Source organism: Microcebus murinus, chromosome 13, assembly GCF_040939455.1.
Source record: "Microcebus murinus isolate Inina chromosome 13, M.murinus_Inina_mat1.0, whole genome shotgun sequence".
Taxonomy (NCBI): Eukaryota; Metazoa; Chordata; class Mammalia; order Primates; family Cheirogaleidae; genus Microcebus; species Microcebus murinus.
Window position 1 is genome coordinate 45,652,558 of NC_134116.1, and position 19,237 is coordinate 45,671,794.

A 19,237-nucleotide genomic window follows, 5' to 3' on the forward strand; every position below is an offset into this window, starting at 1 on the left:
AAAAGGAGATTCCAATATTTTTATTTTATATTTACAAAATAAATATTTGAGCAGAAAGAATGTCTTTGATCACCTTGGTGTATATAGTATAAAACAGGCATACTCTAGCTCAGTTAAATTATTAACACTGATGAATTGTTTTGCCGCTTTTTTCCCTAGATATCTACTCTCATATTAGTAAATGATACAGAATTATATGTATATTCATGGCTTGCTCAAGCCAATGCCTAATAAAACATCTCTTACTAATAATGACTAATTGTACCTTTGAGGAAAGCATAATGATTTGGGGAGGGAGAAGATACTCTCTCATGCTGTGTATATGGTATTTCTGTGTCTGAGCATGGCATTTCCATGGAGCCTATGCGGATATAAATGAGTGAACTCAATGAATCCAACAAACTTTTTATTTTACGTATTTACTTTTTTGCTATTCGAAGTGAAGTCCATGAACCCAGTAGACTACAAAGCATCATATTTACCTGGGAACATAATGAAAATTCAGAATCCCAGGCCACATCCCAGACTTATTGAATCAGAATCTGTGTTTTAAATGCACTATGAAGCTGTGAAGTCATGCTTGGCAGACCCTGTTTCTATTCCTGCTCTCTCTCTCTCTCTCTTTCTTTCTTTCTCTCTCTCTCTCTCATTTTGTTGTTTGGTGTACAGCACGAATATATGTGGTAGAGTACAATTGGAGAGGGAAGAACATCAGTAAAATTTTACACAACATATTCTAAGCCATTCCTTCTTGTTTGAACCTGGAATTCTATCTGCCATTTAGAAAAATAAAGGTAGTGCTCGTTTCAGCAGCACATATACTAAAAATTGGAATGATACAGAGAAGATTAGCATGGCCTGTGCTCAAGGATGACATAATTCATGAAGCTTTCCGTATTTTTAAAAAGTTCAGTTAAACATGTAATAAATACGAAGTGATCATAAAAAAATAGAAAAGCGAAGGTAGACCTCTGACATTTAAGAGAAAGTATTCTGTACTCTCTTGAACACAAAGGGGAGAGTCAAGCTGATTGTTTATAATCTCATTGAATTTTCCCAGTAGGAGAGTATATACCTAAGGAGGTAGTTCTCTTCCTTACAAAAGATCACTCCGGAGATTAAGCTACTTCCTCCACCATAATTACAAACATACATCTAAGACATGCTTGTGTGTGTGTGTGTGTGTGTGTGTGTGTGTGTGTGTGTGTGTGTGTGTTTGTGTGTGTGTGTAGAGAGAGAGAGAGAAAGAGAGAGACAGAGAACAGAGAAAGAGAGAATGAGAGAGAGAGAGAGAGAGAGAGAGAGAGAGAGAGAGAGAGAGAGGGACAGAGCCAAAAAGACAAAGAAAGAGAGAGAGACAAAGAGGCAAAAAGAGAATTATATTTGATAGGCTAGACATGCATCATACAATGTAAAAATAATTTTATTTGGGTAGCTTGTTCAGGGGTGATATTTCAATTTGTACCAAGCAAATTTTTAGTTTTTTTCTCACAATTCCTTGACTATCAATTGTTAATATTTTTTTCTTGGAGTAACAGAATTCATTTAACTGAACTCTTCATATGTATTAATAGTAGAAAATAAGAGTGACTTTCTTCCTCAGCTCTGAGAAATGGCAAATAATGAGCACACTTTGAGGGAATGACCTGCATTCCCTAAAACTTGTGATGCATACATTTCTCTCTCTGTTTTAGAAATGTAAGGCAATAAAAAATTTAAAATTGGTTGAATCATAGACCATTGTTTCCCAAACCAGTGTGCACATTAAAATCATCTAGGGATCTTTTAAATCTTTCAAAGCTTAGGCCATATTCCAGACTAATTAAGTCACAATCTCTGGGGGTAGGACACAGACATTAGTATATTTTGAGATTCCCCAGCTGATTCTAATGTGCAGACAATTTGGAAAGCTATTGTTAGAGACAAAGATGTGAACTTGGATGATTTGAACTCTAATATTTAGCACCCCCGATCTTTCTACTGAGTTTCATTCTTAGATAAACAATTCATGTTCCAACCAAAGTTCCAAATGAATATCCCTTCCTGATTTCCTTATTTCTGATACTAGCACTTTCATTCTTCAAACCCTTGAGGTTTAAAGTGTCAAAATTAGCTTTAACTCTTCCTCTTTTCAGTTTTTAAGTTTTATTTATCTCTCTAAGTCAATCCTTTCAAATAAGTATGTTAACTGGGCTTGGGTCCTAGTTATTGTTTGCTGCCTGTAGCACTTTGTGCAGATTTTTCAACAACTATAGTGTACTGGTAAAGGGGCTAGGGAAAGGCATGATTTGTACCATTGCCAATTTCCATGGTGCAAACACACCGTTCATGGCTGACTTCACATTAACAATTGCTTCCAAACATTGTACATATTTAACAATCAGCTCTTGCAAGCTGGTAGGAGCTGGCTCGAGTATACCACTCCAACAGGTACTCAATAAATACAAGTTGTTGAATAGATCACTGATCAAGGAATTGGAATGCTATGATAGATCCTCAGATTGTGAATGTATTTGACATTAACATCTATTTGCTTGTATGATAAGTTTATTTTCAACTTATAATCAATTATAACCATTTTTAATAACTAATGAAAAATTTGCTTTGATACTACCATATTTTTATTTACAATTTACTTGGTTATTATATATTGTGCAATGCAATTGATGTTGTTTCTAAAGTAGCTATTTGTTAATTCTGAAGGCACTGTATGACGACATTGCTATGAAAAAGACAAGGATTGTACATACACATAAAACAATAAACTTCTACAATTGTAGGCTTCACGTTTTGTGTAAAATTGCTTTAATGTCACTATATCTCCTTCATGTAAAGCAAAATCACAATCTATGTAAGCTATAATATTATCTTTTTTTGCAGAGCTCATTATATAGACACTCAGTTTTTTAATGGATTTAGAGGTATATGCATTAAAATATGCAAATCAGTTAAGCTAAAGCCATTATTTTGCTGAGTTATTTTTTCAAGATCAATGTTACTTCTCAACAATCTTCTGCATTCAACACAAAACACCAATTTCAATTCAGTGAGGTCTAAGAAGAATAGAAATGTACAGTATCCCAGAGGAACTTGAAGATTAAAACGTTTTTTGGCTAAAGATGATTTATTTAGTTTTGGTATAACTGAAACTATGCAAAGGGAATTTTCTAAAATGTAACAAATGTGATTTGTAGTCTTAAATTCCACATGAATGAATAACTAAAGAAGTATATGAGTCAGGCATAATCTTTTAAGTAGTTTTATTATGCTAGGGATATCTTAGGAACTGACTCCCAGTTAATTTATTTAGCTTTTTGAAGATAGTCTCCTGGGGCTATGCTTAGTAATGGGAGGGAGGAGCATATGAACAGTCTAAATTGTTCACCAGCTTTAACCTTCCTTGTTTTAGTATCTAATAATTTGTTTGAACAGATATGAAAAACCTTTGGCCAATTTCTCTTGTGCTCTTTCCATAAATGCTAATGATCTTATCAGTATTATTTTCTGAAAATGAAGCAACAACTAGAGTATAGGTAGAAGCTTCCAGCATTGTCACTGCTTCTGAGATTCTATAATGATTAGGATGGAGTGTCACTAGTGAAGGGTTTACATGCTGGAGTAGTTTAGGCAATTCGGCAGGTGTTGAGGGAAAGAAGAGTCTACAGCTCCTCTGTCTCTGTTACTCAGTAGCTATACCTGTCTATCCCACCGACTCATCTATGTGACCTTGGAAAAAGTCACTTAAAACCCAGGTATCTTTATTCCAATACTTTTAAAATAGGAAGATAATTTAAATTTAAATATCTTGTAGTAGCTTTGGTACAACATCTATTCAATGCTTTGCAGTCCCCATGAGAAAAAGCCCAGGCTTTTTACAAATCGTTCTTATCTGTTAGTTATGTTTCTACTTTTTAAATTTAAATTTCACCTCACTTGGCAGAGTTTTCTGAATATGCACCATTTCTCCTCATGATTTCTCTCCTAATGTTACCATGTAGAAAATTCTTGTCAAGTAAACCATCTTGGGCAGGTTTAGAGCTCATTCCCCCATGGGTTCCAATTTCTTGTTAAAGTAGCTTCAGGCTGATAAAGCTCTTCAAATTAGAAAAGGTAGCAGTTCTACCTTTAGATATTTGTATTATATTTATGAATGATAAAATTGCTTTCCACTTTCTTCCTTATCTCTTCTATTATGTAGGTCTATAATTTGGTATAGTTTCACTTGATAGTGCCATTGGTTTTCTGTCATGCTAATTTCCATTATATATTTTAAACAACATACACAATGTTTATATTGTATATCTCTAGCTGAACGTCAGTATGTATCATAAAGCCTGTATGTATGTATCATAAAGCCTGTCAGTATGTATCATAAAAATTAAATGGTATAAGATAAAGATATTATAATGGCACAATTAATTTTACAAATGATACAGCACAAATTTCATGTTAGTTTTTTTTCGTTTCTCCCCACTCCTTTTTTGTCTAGAATACAGATGCTTTTTATAGTAAACAAAAAAATTGCAGCTATAAACTTAAGGTGGGGTTTAGATAATGCTGTTCTGCATGAGAAAGACAGCTGCACACCTCCTCACTGTATTTTTGTGTACTGCGTATGATTTACATAATCTGTATAAACATTAAGGGATTCAAAAGCAAGCCCAGAGCTAACTGTATTGAATCTAGAAACTGATAGGATATGCAGATATTTATTAGATGCTAAAACATCAAACATTAATGAATAGCTTTAAGCATGCTAATACATTTTGTCTTCATGTTTATTGGAAAAGTCAGGTAAACTGGCACCAAATCAGCTAGATGCTCAAGGGGCAATCTTCAAAATGACTTTCTACTACTCCTATGAGAAAAAACTTTTTATCATATATTTTTTACTTTCATAATTGTCATCTATTTTATGGTTTTACATTTTAAGTGCTCCAGAAATCCACTTCAATCAATATACCTTCAATACTCTAACTCAAACTGAAAAACTAAAAATTAACAACAAAACACATTTTTAAAATTCAAAAGTAAAACTTTGTGTCATTATTATTTTTGACTTCTGCTTGAAAGAAATGAAAATCTCTCTCTTACCCAGAGATCAGACCCAATATCACAAATGCTGACAATTCTACATTCCTCTGTACTATGGCATTGAGTGACAAGCATGGTTAGGAACTGGACCTTCCAACACTGTAAACAACCCTGCAGCAGAACCCATGAATATACATGCTTCTGTGACTCAGCTGGTTGAATTCCCTTCCTCTGGGTCGACCTCTCCACAGGCAACAATTTACAACGGACTTAATGTCTTCCACATGAAACATCAGGCCCCTGAAAGTTGTTTTCCCTATAGTTTCAACTGTAAACAGACAGCAGTAAATTGCGAGTTCTTATTTTCAAGAATTAGAAGCAGCATATTTTGCTCCTTCTTGAGTTAAACTACCACGACCCACAAAATAAATAAATAAATAAATAAACACGTTGCTTTGATATCATTTAGTGATCATGATATATTTGTCACTCAGGCACCAGCTTCGGATTTTTCTACTACATAAACATTATTACCTCCTGCAGGTTGTCATCATAGGAGAGAAATTTAATGCAGTAATATATAATTGACATAATTTGAATTAGTTATTTAATTTTTAAACTAAATGGTTAGGTCTACTATATGACAATAATTTCATAGTGTATTTTCTCATGGGAAAAATTTGTGAAAGTCACAGCAAGTTTGTACTCTTTGAATGTCACCATTTGTCTTCTAGGTAGTAAGACAAACTGTCTTGCATAAGATTTTGGATAGAAATCAGGTGCTGTTTTATTGTACTGGTGATGTATGTAAACTGATTGCCTTTTACTATACTTCCAATTAAATTATGTACGGATAAGGTAAGCACTTTATGTTACCTTTGGAAGCGATAGAGCAAGTCAGAGAAAGATGGAGAAGTAAAGAAAACAGTAGAAATCAGCAAAATGTAGAAAACAGAAAACGATGACACAGTCTCCTAATACTTTGCTTCAGTTGGAGGTGCTGTGGCTTCCTAAGGTTAAGTTGAAGTCAATACATAGATTTCTTTGTACTAGAAATAAGTCTCCATTAAAAAAATAAAAACTTCTTTTGAGCATAGATTGTTGGTTCTAAATCTAAATACTGTATAGCTTATATTTAATATGGATGTAATTATATTTTAGTAAATAAGAATAAAATTATGATCTGAAATAAGCTAAGCAGAAAACTACTTAAATAACTGCATATAATATGTAAGGTTGAATAAAAACTAAGGTCTAGGATAAAATAGCTAAGGTATTATGTATTATTTAGGAGATTTGGTACCAAATTGTAGAGAGCTAAAGTTTTTATTCTGCACAAGATATCATTAGCAGAAAAAGCATGATTTGTCTCTCTGCATGTAGCAGTTTGTTAGGTACTGTACAGAGTTAATTAACTACCTGTTTCCAAATCCTTAGGGCCTTGAAATGTAGGATTGATAGCAATATTTTACACACACACACACACACACACACACACATACATGTGTGTGTGTGTATATATATATGTATATATATATATATAAAACTTTAAAACAATGGAGAGCAAACCAGAGAGCACAATGAAATTAAATGATTCAAGGTATATTATTCAGTGACTAGAGCTGGTAGTTTTAGGATTAACATGTGTGTAGAAATTGAGCCAAAAAAAAAAAAATATCATGACACTTTCTCAGGGAAAACTTCCTACAGGAAGATGATGTGAGTTAAGTCAGTTGGCTTGCAGCTATAAGGGAAGTATTGAAATCTGTGTAGTTTAAATAAAAAGTGGTTCAACATTAACTCAGTGGTTGCCAACTTTGCTGTAATTTGCAATCACCTGGGGACCTTTTAAAAATACTAATGCTTGGACATTTTGATTTAATTATTACGGGGCATGATCTAGACATTGAGATTTTAAAAACTCCCTAGACTATTTTTAATGTACAGCAATGTTTGGGAATTACTGGTATAAATATGATACTGTTTAAAAATTATGTATCTCAGGGAAGCTATTTCATTTTTCTTAAATAATAGCATTTTACATTTGTAGCTTTTCTTTAGTATAAATATAAATATGCTCTTTAATTGAAAATTGGAAATGCATACTCTACTTGTATTCAAAAAGCAATGCAGATTATTTGGGTTGTCAATAGGTGGTAGACGCATTCAGTGAAATTCTATGTAGCATTAAAAATGTATGTATTGAAGCCTCATACATTATTGAGGGTAAATAACAAAATAATAAACTTTTTATTTTAGGAAAGCTGAAGAAACATTCATACAGTATGACATCATTCATATAAAGTTTAAAAAGATATAAAATAAGTGCTTTTGTTTATGAGTATGGAATAAAAATAAAAAGCATGAATAGGCATATTATTCACTAAATTCAGGATAATGATTGCTTGAAAATGGGATAAGAAATAAAATTGGGAAGGGGCACACAATTATGTTTTATTTACTTAAATAATATCACAAATGCAGCAAAATGGTAAGATTTGACAAAGCGGATGGTAATTCATACATGCAATCATATATTCTTTATGATTTTTCATGTGCTTACTAAATTCCATAGCAAAATGAAAGAGTCTTTCCAGTTCGTCAAACTATACAAGAAAGAATCAGGCTATGAAACTTGCCAGAAAAAAAGATGGAAAAATACAAACTGAATAGGTTATAACATATTTTTAACAATTTAACAAGTTGAGGAAGTGCAAGAATTAGAATTCTACAGTCTTACAGAGGAAATGAGTAAAACTGAATCAAGAGGAAACTCATAAATACAATTTGAGTTTAAAATTTATACAGTTCTTTATTAGCAGAAAGTGGATTTTGAAATTTTTGGCTTGAATTATCTAGATAATTTCATTAACTTTTGTTGACTTATTAATGTTTAACCATCAGATAAAACACATATTTTCAGATTATTCAGATATATTGGAATGTGTTCATATGTTCACACATTCCATAGTATTTTCAAATAGGAATTTTAAACCCTTTTTGCTAAGAGATTTTGTATGAGACATTTGAAAGAGGAGTCTCAAGTCAGATACATTTATGTATATATTCATGTATTATGTACAGTTATTATAGTAAAACAATATCATAAGAAACCAGATATTATAAATAAAGAGAAATATATTTTAGAGAAATATATTTTAGAAATATATTATAAATAAAGAGAAATATATTTTAAATTGATTTTACCCTAAAAATACAGATCTGATAAAAACCAGTGAACCCACTGAGCAATTTAGAATGGAAGGAGAAATTCAATTTGGAAAGATTAGCCAACTGGAAACAACAGGAATTTATTCATTTATTCTCTAATTCTCAAAACATTTATTTGGAGTTTAATATATGCCTGATATTGGCCAACACTGAAACATAATAGTTGTCTTTGAATTCTTATATATTATAGGAATAACAAAGAATGTTTTAAATATAACTTTCTATATTTATTCTCAAAAATGATTAAAAACTATTGTGAGAATATTGTTATAAATTTAGACAATCACTTTTTTGGGAGGAGAGGAAGTTGTATAAAACAAAATTATATTTTATATAACTTTTTAAGTTTTAATATTCAGAGTATGTGTTTTTATATATGAGTGAGAAAAGAAAAAACAAATACAGCCAATATTAATATGTGTCAAATCAAGAATGATAATTTAGGCTGAGCTTGAGAGAACTAAAATTAATAAATATTAAATAAAAATATTTTATAATTGACTTATTAAACACATAACTCAATTAGCTAGGTGATGCTTTTACCTTGACTTGTTTTTGTATAATCACAGGAATATGTGAAAAGAACATGTCAAATATCTCTGAAAGATATAAAAAAATCAAAGAAAATCAACTGAAATAATTATTTCTTTAAAATGTTTTCCCAATTAGAAAATGATTCTCATTGTTTCCAAAATGGATTCATAATTTTTAAAACTACACGTTCAAAAGTGTCATCTGACATTCTCTCTGTACTAATTTATATTCTTAAAATTTGTCTTCCCTGTATCTTCCCAAAAATGATATGCAAAGATTAAGTTTTCTTTAAAATGTCACCAGTAATCCCCTGATCTGTGCTTTACTTCCCAACCCCCAGAAAGAGGATAGTCTGGATCTCCTTCCCTGAAATCCTCCGTGACTAGATAATGAATTTTTAAGAGATAAAGAGAACAGCTTCCCAAATGTCTTTTATATGTACTACCATTGACTAGGAAGAAGAAGATCATTTCATTCTCTGCACTGCTGTCTTTTACACATCTGCTATCATTGGGAAGGTCAAATTTTGTTATTATTTATATTTTGTATAGATAGACAAGGTAGGTCCTTAGGACTTTTTCTTTAATGTCATATGATTTGCATGTTGAATGCATTTGTGAATGTTCTTAAATATTATATGTGCTAATTAAAAATCTGATAGTGGATAAATTTAAGTTCGCTATTTTTCTTTTTCATTATACTTCAATATATTTTATTTGCCCAGATATAAGCTTTTATGTAGTTATAAAATAATGTTTTTTTAACTCACCTATAAATTACATGTTATTTTTGGAGGAAAATGTATTTTTTAAAGAAACAATTCTTTATTTGGAGACTTTTTCCCATACTAATGGATATATTTTGGTTTGGACAAAAATTATGAGACTATTCTTATCAGAAAGAACAATGACAATACAAAAGAAGGTCTTAGAGGGCTTTTAGTTCCCAAAGTATATATAGACATGTGAAAAAGGTTATTAATTATATCTTAAAATCATAATTAATTATTCCAAGAATAACTATCATGTTTTCTCTATTTTTAAAATTTTATGAGTTCTTTTTGGGTTGATTATTCACAATGAGGTAAATTTTAATGAAAATATTTATTTCACTCTTTTATATTTTTGAATTGGTAGTAAGAGATATGCATATCTCATTAGCTATAATTACAGAATAATAATTTTTAAGAAACAGCTTTGGCTAATGTGGAATCCATTGATGTCCTAATTTCAAATTCTCAGAAGGAATCTGATTAGCCCAGCTTGGGCCTTATACCACTGCAGAAACATGGCTGCTGGGAGCCTCCAAAATGGCATTTGTACAGATGTCCCCATGAGTATCCACAATGGTTGGAGGATTACTGGGAAGAGAAGCTGATTTAATTAACTTCAAGAGTGTTTACGTTAGCACAGCTAAAAGTCATTCATCATTATAATAGGCACTTGGAGGAACAAGGAAGAAGAAGCAGAGTTTGCCTTTAAAGATGTTTGTGATTTCCTGGGGATAGACTATCATGCTGGGGACCTACAAAAAGGAAATATTAGAGAACAATATCTCCTAGATTATCACTATGTGGAAAAATGTATTTGACCGTTAGTAGGAAGAATCACTGTCTAGGTCAGCTCACTCTACTGTGCACAGCTTTATGTAGGAAGTTAGATTTGAGATTGTTTTTGAAAGGAGTGGAATCAGATTTTTCTTTAAAGGCAGAATTTTATTTTATTTATTTTTTATTTTTTTATACTTTTCTTATTTCAGCATATTATGGGGGTACAAATGTTAAGGTTACGTATATTACCCATGCCCCCCTTCCCCCTCGAGTCTGAGCTTCAAGCGTGACCATTCCCCAAATGTTGTATTTCTTACTCATTATGTTTGTGTATAACCATCCCCTCCTCCCCCCTCCCACTCCTTCTTTTCCTGACTCTTGCAGGCTGGGTTAAAAGCATTTTCAAATTCTCTCAAAATGCATGTTCTACTTGTAAGATGCACGAGCATGTGATTAGATAATTTCTGACTTGCAATTAGGGAGCATCCTGAAGACAGAACAATGTTTTAGTCTGCATTTCATATGTCTTGCACTGTGCCAGGCACCAATTCCTTACACGAAGGCTGATCAGCTGGCTGGCTGGCTGGCTGGCTGGACATATATAAATGAAAAAAATTGGCTTGGTTAAAGTCACGTAAGAAGGGATACCTATGAGGTCTGTTAATAATTACGAGGGGAATGTCTTATCTAAAACAGCATATGTTCAGGTAAAGTGATATATTGGTTATATGGGCAAGATGAATCTATAGAGCTTTTCAGTGGCAATTAATATGAGTCTGCACTTGACCTAAGAAGCTTTGAGAAAGTTATTGAAGACTCTTAGTCAGGGGAATGACCTCATGGAATTGGTAATGTGCACAGATTGAGAAGACTATAGTCCAGGAGTTTATTGCAGTAATCAGGGCATATAGCAATGAGGTTATGGTCCAAAGAAATGAAAGTGATAATGTGACAATACAGGTAAGTCTTAAGACACTCGAAAGAAAAGATCTCCAAGAAATATATATAAATTATAAATGAGGATGAAGAATGGAAAACAATCAGAAATCTATCCAAAATTTTGAGTTTGGACTATGGGGAAAATGGTAATACATGGCAGAATTGAAGACAAAATGGAATTTGTTTGGGAGGAAATATAAAATAAGCTACCCTTTGGACCTATTGAGTATAAAATACAGTGTGCATTTTAGATAATATAATTAAATAGCAGTACGGTGATTTACAAAGGCTACTCAAGGGCCATATTATTAGAATATAATAATTAAAATGCCCTATCTCCATCCCAGAAATTATATTTTTCCCTTTCAGTGTTTACCTAGATGTTTCTCTTTTGCAATCTTGCTACATAATCAAGTAATTTTTGCTCATATATTAGATAATAAAGTTGTTATCAATTGCAGTGATATGAACATCCTTCATAGGATTACTGAAAACATAAGAGTCATCAAGACCTAAAAGAATATTTAAGAATTTAGGGACCTTATAGCAGGAAAGGCTCTTCCCCAAACTAAAAAATAAACAAAAATACTGAAGGAAGTATGGTCAGCATGTCAAAATTATTGAAAAATTGGCTATTGTCATTATAGTCTTTGAACTCTAGTGGTATGCAAATTCATTCTAAGTTGCTAAACAACCTAGGGAAAAGGAAATATTATAAGATCTATAATTTATAATTCTGGATTAATTTTTCATAGGCTAATAGTATATTTTAAATCTTTATCTTTTATTTTTTAAATAAAGCAGTTGCTAAATAGCTAGATATCAAGACACTTGATTTTTAGTCTTGCATGTTTCACTTGAGAGCTTTGCAACTTCTGAAACTTGATTCAGTCTTCCTGAATCTTAGATTCATCATTTAGAAACAGTTATTTTTTGAATGTGTTATCGTGTTGAAAATAAAATGTACTATTTGAGTGCAAACAATTGTGATTATTATTTTATATGAATAATTAATAAAAGATATTTTCTTGTTAAACTAATCCTAAATAACCCTGAAAACAGTAAGTAAATAGTGACTTAAAACAGAAAGGTACTATCACCATTTGAGCACCATAATTTTAATCAATCAGTACCAATTTGATGGCGAGTAGATGTGGAGCCCGTTTGGGGGAGGGGGAGATACACATCTTAGGGTTGTGGCGAGCATTGTGTGTGTGGGGGGGGAATACCTCTAACTCTTCCTAGGGAAAGGCAAAGATATACAATGTAACCCAAAGGTCAAAAAAAGGAAAAACAAACTTTTATCAGGTGGTGGGCAAATGGGAGGGGGGAGGGGGGGTGAATTTATACTTACAAAATAGGTGCCATACGCACCACCTGGGGGTAGGACACACTTGATGTTTTGGTAAGGCAGGGGGTGGGAGGAGGAGTGGCAGGGGCAATATATGTAACCCTAACAATATTTGTACCCCCGTAATATGATAAAATTAAATTAAATTAAAAAAAACACCCTAATAAAATTGAAGTGAGATGTTATCTCTTAAACATATATAAGTGAACATTACACATGGAAAGGCAATATTATACCAAAGCACCTATTTGTTAAATCTAGATATGTGACACAAGTATAGGAAAAGGCAGTGTACAAAAAATTGTGAGACACAAAGGTGCTTGTTCATAAAAAAACCCTACAAACTATATTTTTATACACTGTATGGCAGAGCCTCGTTTTATTTAATTTTTTCATGTTTTAATATTGATGAAGACAAAAACATTCTTCAAAATAAAAGGACTTTAAAATGTCCCTTATGAAATTTATTACCTGAATTAAATGTTTGTCTTCATAGCCAATTCTGATTACAAAAGCTGAATAAAGTATGTCATTTTTTTTCCTAAAATAAAAAGGTATATTGAAATTAATAAAGTTTTTTATGTTTAAGTTTATTTTAAAATGTAAATATAACAGCTGTTTTGGAAATTTCAACTTGAAAGAATAGAGCCTACTTAATATTTTGCAATAACTAGATTAGGTAAATTATATTATTAAATAAAACACATTCTGCAGAGGTAATTCTGTAAAATACTAAAAATATGGGGTTGTCTAAATTAAATTTATATGTTTCCTAAATGTTATCTGTAGAATTAATTCCTTTCATTCATTTTGTGCAGTGTAGACCTGGCATTAGAAATATTGTTGATTGAGTGAATTTTAATACCCATTATTTTCCTAAGCTATCAGAAATTTTGGCATAAAAATTGCATGAGATATAGATTACTATTTGATGACATTGGCAATGCCACACTCTGCTTGAAAACGCGATTAGTCAATACTTATATTATTCAAACATGGTCTTGTACATTCAAACACTTGCTCATTCTTTTCACTGCTCCCCATACTCTTCCAATAAAAATAGGATAGATCCCTCTATGTCACTGTAAATGCTTAATCTTCTTTCAAAGTCTCTGCAGAATCCTCCAGCCAATAGGAAAGTGCTTTCCCTACTTTCTTCATTTCTCTTTGCTCATAGTTCTCCAGATAATACTCTATCATTCATTACCATTATTTAGGCCATTGCTTTCTAAATTTCATAAGAATGAAAGGTTCTTAGGCAGAGATTCTTAATAATCTTTGAATCCTATGACATACTGTATTACAGCATAAATATGATAGGTGCTATTAAATATGTTTTGTTGAATTGTTGCAAAATGGCAATTAATTTGTTTATTGTAGTATTAGCTAGTTGTACACAATCTAGATTTTGTATAGTTATGAAAAATTACACATAAAATCAACTGATAGTTACTGAAATTTTCTATATCAAATTTGGCTCTCTATATTTTTTCATTGATTCTTTATTTCTTGAAAAACTAAACTCTTTTGAAATGAATTAATGGAAGTATTGGAAGTTTGGAAACATTCTACTTTTTCCTTCATACTTTATGATGGTGGTTTCTGAAGCAATATTCTTGTCTCTTGTGTAAATTAGATAACATTCATAAAATAATGTTGATATAATATTCCTCTGTTTTGTGATATAGGAATAATAAAGGTCACTCATGTACGATTTATATTAGTATATATAGGAAAACTTTTTCTAACCATTAAATAGAATTATGCATAAATTCATGATATTATACTTTTTAAAGAAATAGTATAATTGGAATACCTACCTACATTAATGTGCAATGCTGTATCAGAGTTTCATAAAAATTTAGAAAGGTGTTATGTATAAGCTTAAATGCATAATTTGATTATTTCATTTACTTGGAAAACACCAGACAAGTCTTGATCTTATGTACTTATTTATATATTTTAAAACTTGCCATTCAACTTTATATTTTATTTGTGAGATATTGTTATCTGAACACTCATGTGAGGTGGACATGGTAGTATTCATATCTCCATTATACCCATAGCACAGTAGAATATTATTGAGGTCCAGTGGCAAGCCCATAATTCTAAAAGTAAGAGTAGCAGAACAGAAAATAAAGTCCAGATCATTATTTTTTCTCAGAATGAATCCACATTCTTAACTAAATATAGTATAAGAAAAAGGAGGAAGAAGGCAGACAGGAGGCAGCTATAATGAGAAATAAAAGGAAGATTAAATAATCACTTTGAAGTTATATTTTGTCATTGCATGGCAAATTTAATTATGAAATGGTATTCAATTTCACTCTCCTTAATTTTCCTGTTTGTCTGAAACATTCTGAAAGCCTTCTTCTGGTTCTATGTTCAAATACAAGTGACTAATTGAGTATTTAATATAAAAATAACTTAAGATACAGAGTTTTTTTTTTCTTTTTTGGTCTTAGTGTTTTATAGAAGATTATGTAAGCTTACTAGGAGGAGTAGATGATTTGATACACTTGTCTCTTGCTGAGCTACATTAAGAAGACTGTCTGAACTATCAAATTTCTTTATATCAAAGACTTCTCACTTCTGCTGGGGGCTGAAGTGTTGATTGAAACTAAGAAAAAAGACCGAACTAAGACTACTAAAAAAACCAAAAATACCAAAATGTGGCTAAGTTTCTGTGATCACCATTTGTTCAGCTACAATTATTTTATGCTTTCAACAAAACTCTTGCAGCATAACCTAATTAATTTCTTGAAACAAATCTACCAACTTGAGTGTATGGCTGCAAAAAATTATTTGAAACTCAAAAATAATAGGCAGCAAATGTTTTAATTCTCTCTGCAACAAGCAAAGAGTTTTTCCTCCCAGCTACATTTCCAGGTATTTTCCTATAATTAATATAAAACTTTTAATATGTGGTCTAAGTTGCCTTTGATAGCTCACAATTAAATCTCTGTCCCAGTATTTTTGATGTGGTATTATCAAAATAACATGTGATTTTATACAAATTACCAAGATAGGTTTATACATAGAATTTCAAAGATTTTGACTTGCCCTCATAACTCAGTCTCTTTAATTTTAGGATTAACCTAGCTGCCTGGCATTCACTCAGTTTACCACAGACATCCATATGAACTGTACATACACATCCAGAGTACACAGTGAATGACTATTTCTCTGGGGAGATATTTGGAATATTACAGTTCCAAGCCACCTAAAATGTACTTCTATAGCCACTTCTCTCAAAAGTATGTGAACTTCCAGCCTTAGATCATCCAAAATTACTACATGATATAGACTTTCATATCTCAAACACACCATTTTCTTGAACTTGAATTTGTGACTATTTTTCACTGAGAAGTTCCTTTCTAAATAGCCAATAACTAAATTCCCCACTAACATTTTGTTTTCTTTTTTTACTGGCTAAGGATAGAAAAGAAAGGATCGTATTCAGCTAAATATTACCCAATTAGGAACTAATTTCAATGTAATAACTAAACAACTAAGACATAAATGACTATGGTGAGGTTTGCATAATGAGAAAGAGGTAAGATATTTTCTTGATGTTGGTAGGTCTCCAAACTGATAAAAACAACTCAGATAAAATGTCACTACCTGATATTTTTTCAGTACTTGAAAATATATTGAGCTGAATTAGAGGTCTGGTAAAGATATATTCAAGACCAGGATCTAATTACGTTTTACTTTGTCTTTGCAAACTTAATTTGTTGAATTCCCAGCTTTTACAAATTACTAAATAACTTTCACTCACTTTATTTCAATTATTATTTCATTCGTTCAAGTAATTCTAGCAAACAGGTTAGCTTTATCCTAAATAACTATGCTTTCAGTTTATGTTTTACTAAATGTTGTAACATTTATATACCTGACATTTTAAAAAGAAACACAGTAAGTGGCAAACTGATAAAAAGGAACTCAGTCCAAATTGCCAGACAAATTTAATTGGGCACAAATATTAAAACATTAAGTAGGAAAGAATGCAAAGTTAATATTTTATTTTCAAAAATAAAAAAAGACACAAGTAAATTTCTTGGGAGAATTTCTTGGGAGCATTTGAATGGGCAGATTCCTCTGACATAGAATCATAATATGTGATAATTATTCCGTCATATTCTTTTCTTTTCATTTTTTTTTTTTTTTGAGACAGAGTCTCACTCTGTTGTCTGGGCTAGAGTGTCATGGCATCAGCCTAGCTCACAGCAACCTCAAACTCCTGGGCTCAAGCAATCCTACTGCCTCAGCCTCCTAAATTGCTGGGACTACAGCCCAGTTATATTCTTAAAGCATTAGGAGTTTATTGTGAACACAGTGTAATTTATGAGCCTAATATTAGACTCAAATATCCCAGGCTAGTAGTAATGTTAATTCTGAATACACATGTTCAAGAATTGTGCTGAAAAATATCATAAAATGAAGGCTACAATTGATAAAGGAAATCTATCTTGCATCTTGCAATTTAAAAAAAATATATTAGATTAGAGATGTTGAACATTTCATTTTTTTATATGTTTGCTGGCCATTATCTTGTCTTCTTTTGAAAAGTTTCTGTTCATGTACTTTGCCCCTTTATTGATGGGGTTGTTTGATTTTTTTCTTGTTGATTTTCTTGAGTTCTAGATAGGTTCTTGTTATCAGCCCTTTATCAGATGTATAGAGAGCAAATATTTCATCCCAAATTAAAACCACAATGAGATATCACCTAACTCCAGTAATATTGGCCTTTATCAAAAAATTCCAAAGCAACAATCCTGGGGAGGATGTGGAAAGATAGGAACACTCTTAATACTGTTGGCGGGACTGCAAATTAGTGCAACATCTATGGAAAAGAATTGGGAGATACCTCAAAGAGCTAAAATTAGAACTACTAAAAACAGAATAATGACCAGCAAACATATAAAAAAGTGCTCAACATTTCTAATCATCATCAAAAGCAAATCAAAATCACAATGAGATACCACTTAACTCCAGTGAGATTGGCTTTTATCAAAAAGTCCCAAAACAACAAATGTTGGTGTGGATGTGGAGAGATAGGAACACTCACACATTGGTGGGACTTCAAAGTAGTACAATCTCTATGGAAAATAGTATGAAGACACCTCAAAGAACTAAAAGTAGAATTACCATTTGATTCAGCAATAGTACATTTAGGCATCTACCCAAAGGAACAAAAGTCATTCTATTTTAAAGACATCTACACTTGAATGTTTATGGCAGCATAATTCTCTATAGGAAGGAAGTGGAAACAACCCAAGTGCCCATCAATCCATGAGTGGATTAATAAAATATGGTATATGTATACAATGGAATACTACTCAATTATAAAAAATGATGGTGTTCTAACACCTCTTATATTTTCGTGGATAAAGGTTGAATCTATCCTCCGAAGTGAGGTATCACAAGAATGGAAGAATAGGCACCACGTGTACTTGCCATGAAACTGGCACTGACTGATCAACAGTAAAGTGCTTACACGATATTAATATTCTTTGGGGGTAGGGGGCTTGGGAGTGGGTAAACTCACAATTAATATACCTGGTGAGCATTGTAGCGTGAGAAAGGGCATGTCTCAAATCATGGTTGGGATGTGGCAAAGTCATAACATGTAACCAAAATGTTTGTACCCCCATAATTTTCTGAAATAATAAAAAATATTAGAACATTTTCAATAATTTTTATGAAGCTCAGAAAAAATAACACTCTATAAAGTTCACTAAATATATATGATTATAAATAGATAAGTATAACTTTTATATTTTTAATATGTTTTAATAAATGCTTGATCCCAGAGAGTGAAGAATAAAAAAATACTTGAATAAATCACATCATCATTGTCATGCTCCTAAACTCATGAACCGGTTAACACTTTTAGAAAAAAAATGTTAAACTTACCATCTTAAAGTTCAAATCCTAGTTATTTTTAGGAAATCAGTGCTGTTGGTCTCCCCCACCACCACTACTGGTTTATTTATAGAATGTGATGTTCACTTATAAATGCATTTAATTTGTTTAAAATAATTTTGTCAGAATATTAAAATAAAAATTCAAAAATTCTATTCTTGCAGTCCTACAGTCCACAGCTTCACTAGAGGAAAAAGTTCTAACATTTTTCCAACTCTACAATTTTAAGATTTCTGACTGTGATAGAAAACATAAATATCCTTTCATTTAATATGAACATATGACTTCTTGATCTTCAGTCATTGCCCAAGGGAATCACAATGAAATTGCATTCACCTGTCTCACCTTAAATGTAGAATGTGCTTTAACCTAAGCACAGAGATAGTAACATTCCTTTCATATGTAGCATGGCTCTTTTAATAGCCCTTATACATCTGGCTTTTAGCCTTTTAATAACTCTAGTTTCTTTCAGGTGTACCTCATTTGGGGGCCTCTTTTTCCTACTCATCATTCAGATATTCCAATAATGCTTATTTTTAACTGAATTGCCATGCACTGGAATAAACATACAAATCCATATTATTTATTTTATATCATTATATCCAGCTGTCTTGTGTTCCTTTTTTTAAATTTCCAAGAGTGGATTTTACCTTTAAAATAAGGATTAAGTG

General features: G+C 31.7%; 1 protein-coding gene and 1 non-coding gene across 7 annotated transcripts in view; both read left to right on the forward strand.

The window, feature by feature from the left end:
* PCDH9 (protocadherin 9) overlaps positions 1–19,237 on the forward strand; it is an 864,876-nt gene that overhangs the window by 716,493 nt on the left and 129,146 nt on the right. The gene's annotated exons all lie outside the window — the stretch shown is intronic.
* Positions 798–902, forward strand: LOC142875290 (U6 spliceosomal RNA). Its single transcript, XR_012922685.1, has one exon. It is a non-coding gene; the product is annotated as a U6 spliceosomal RNA (small nuclear RNA).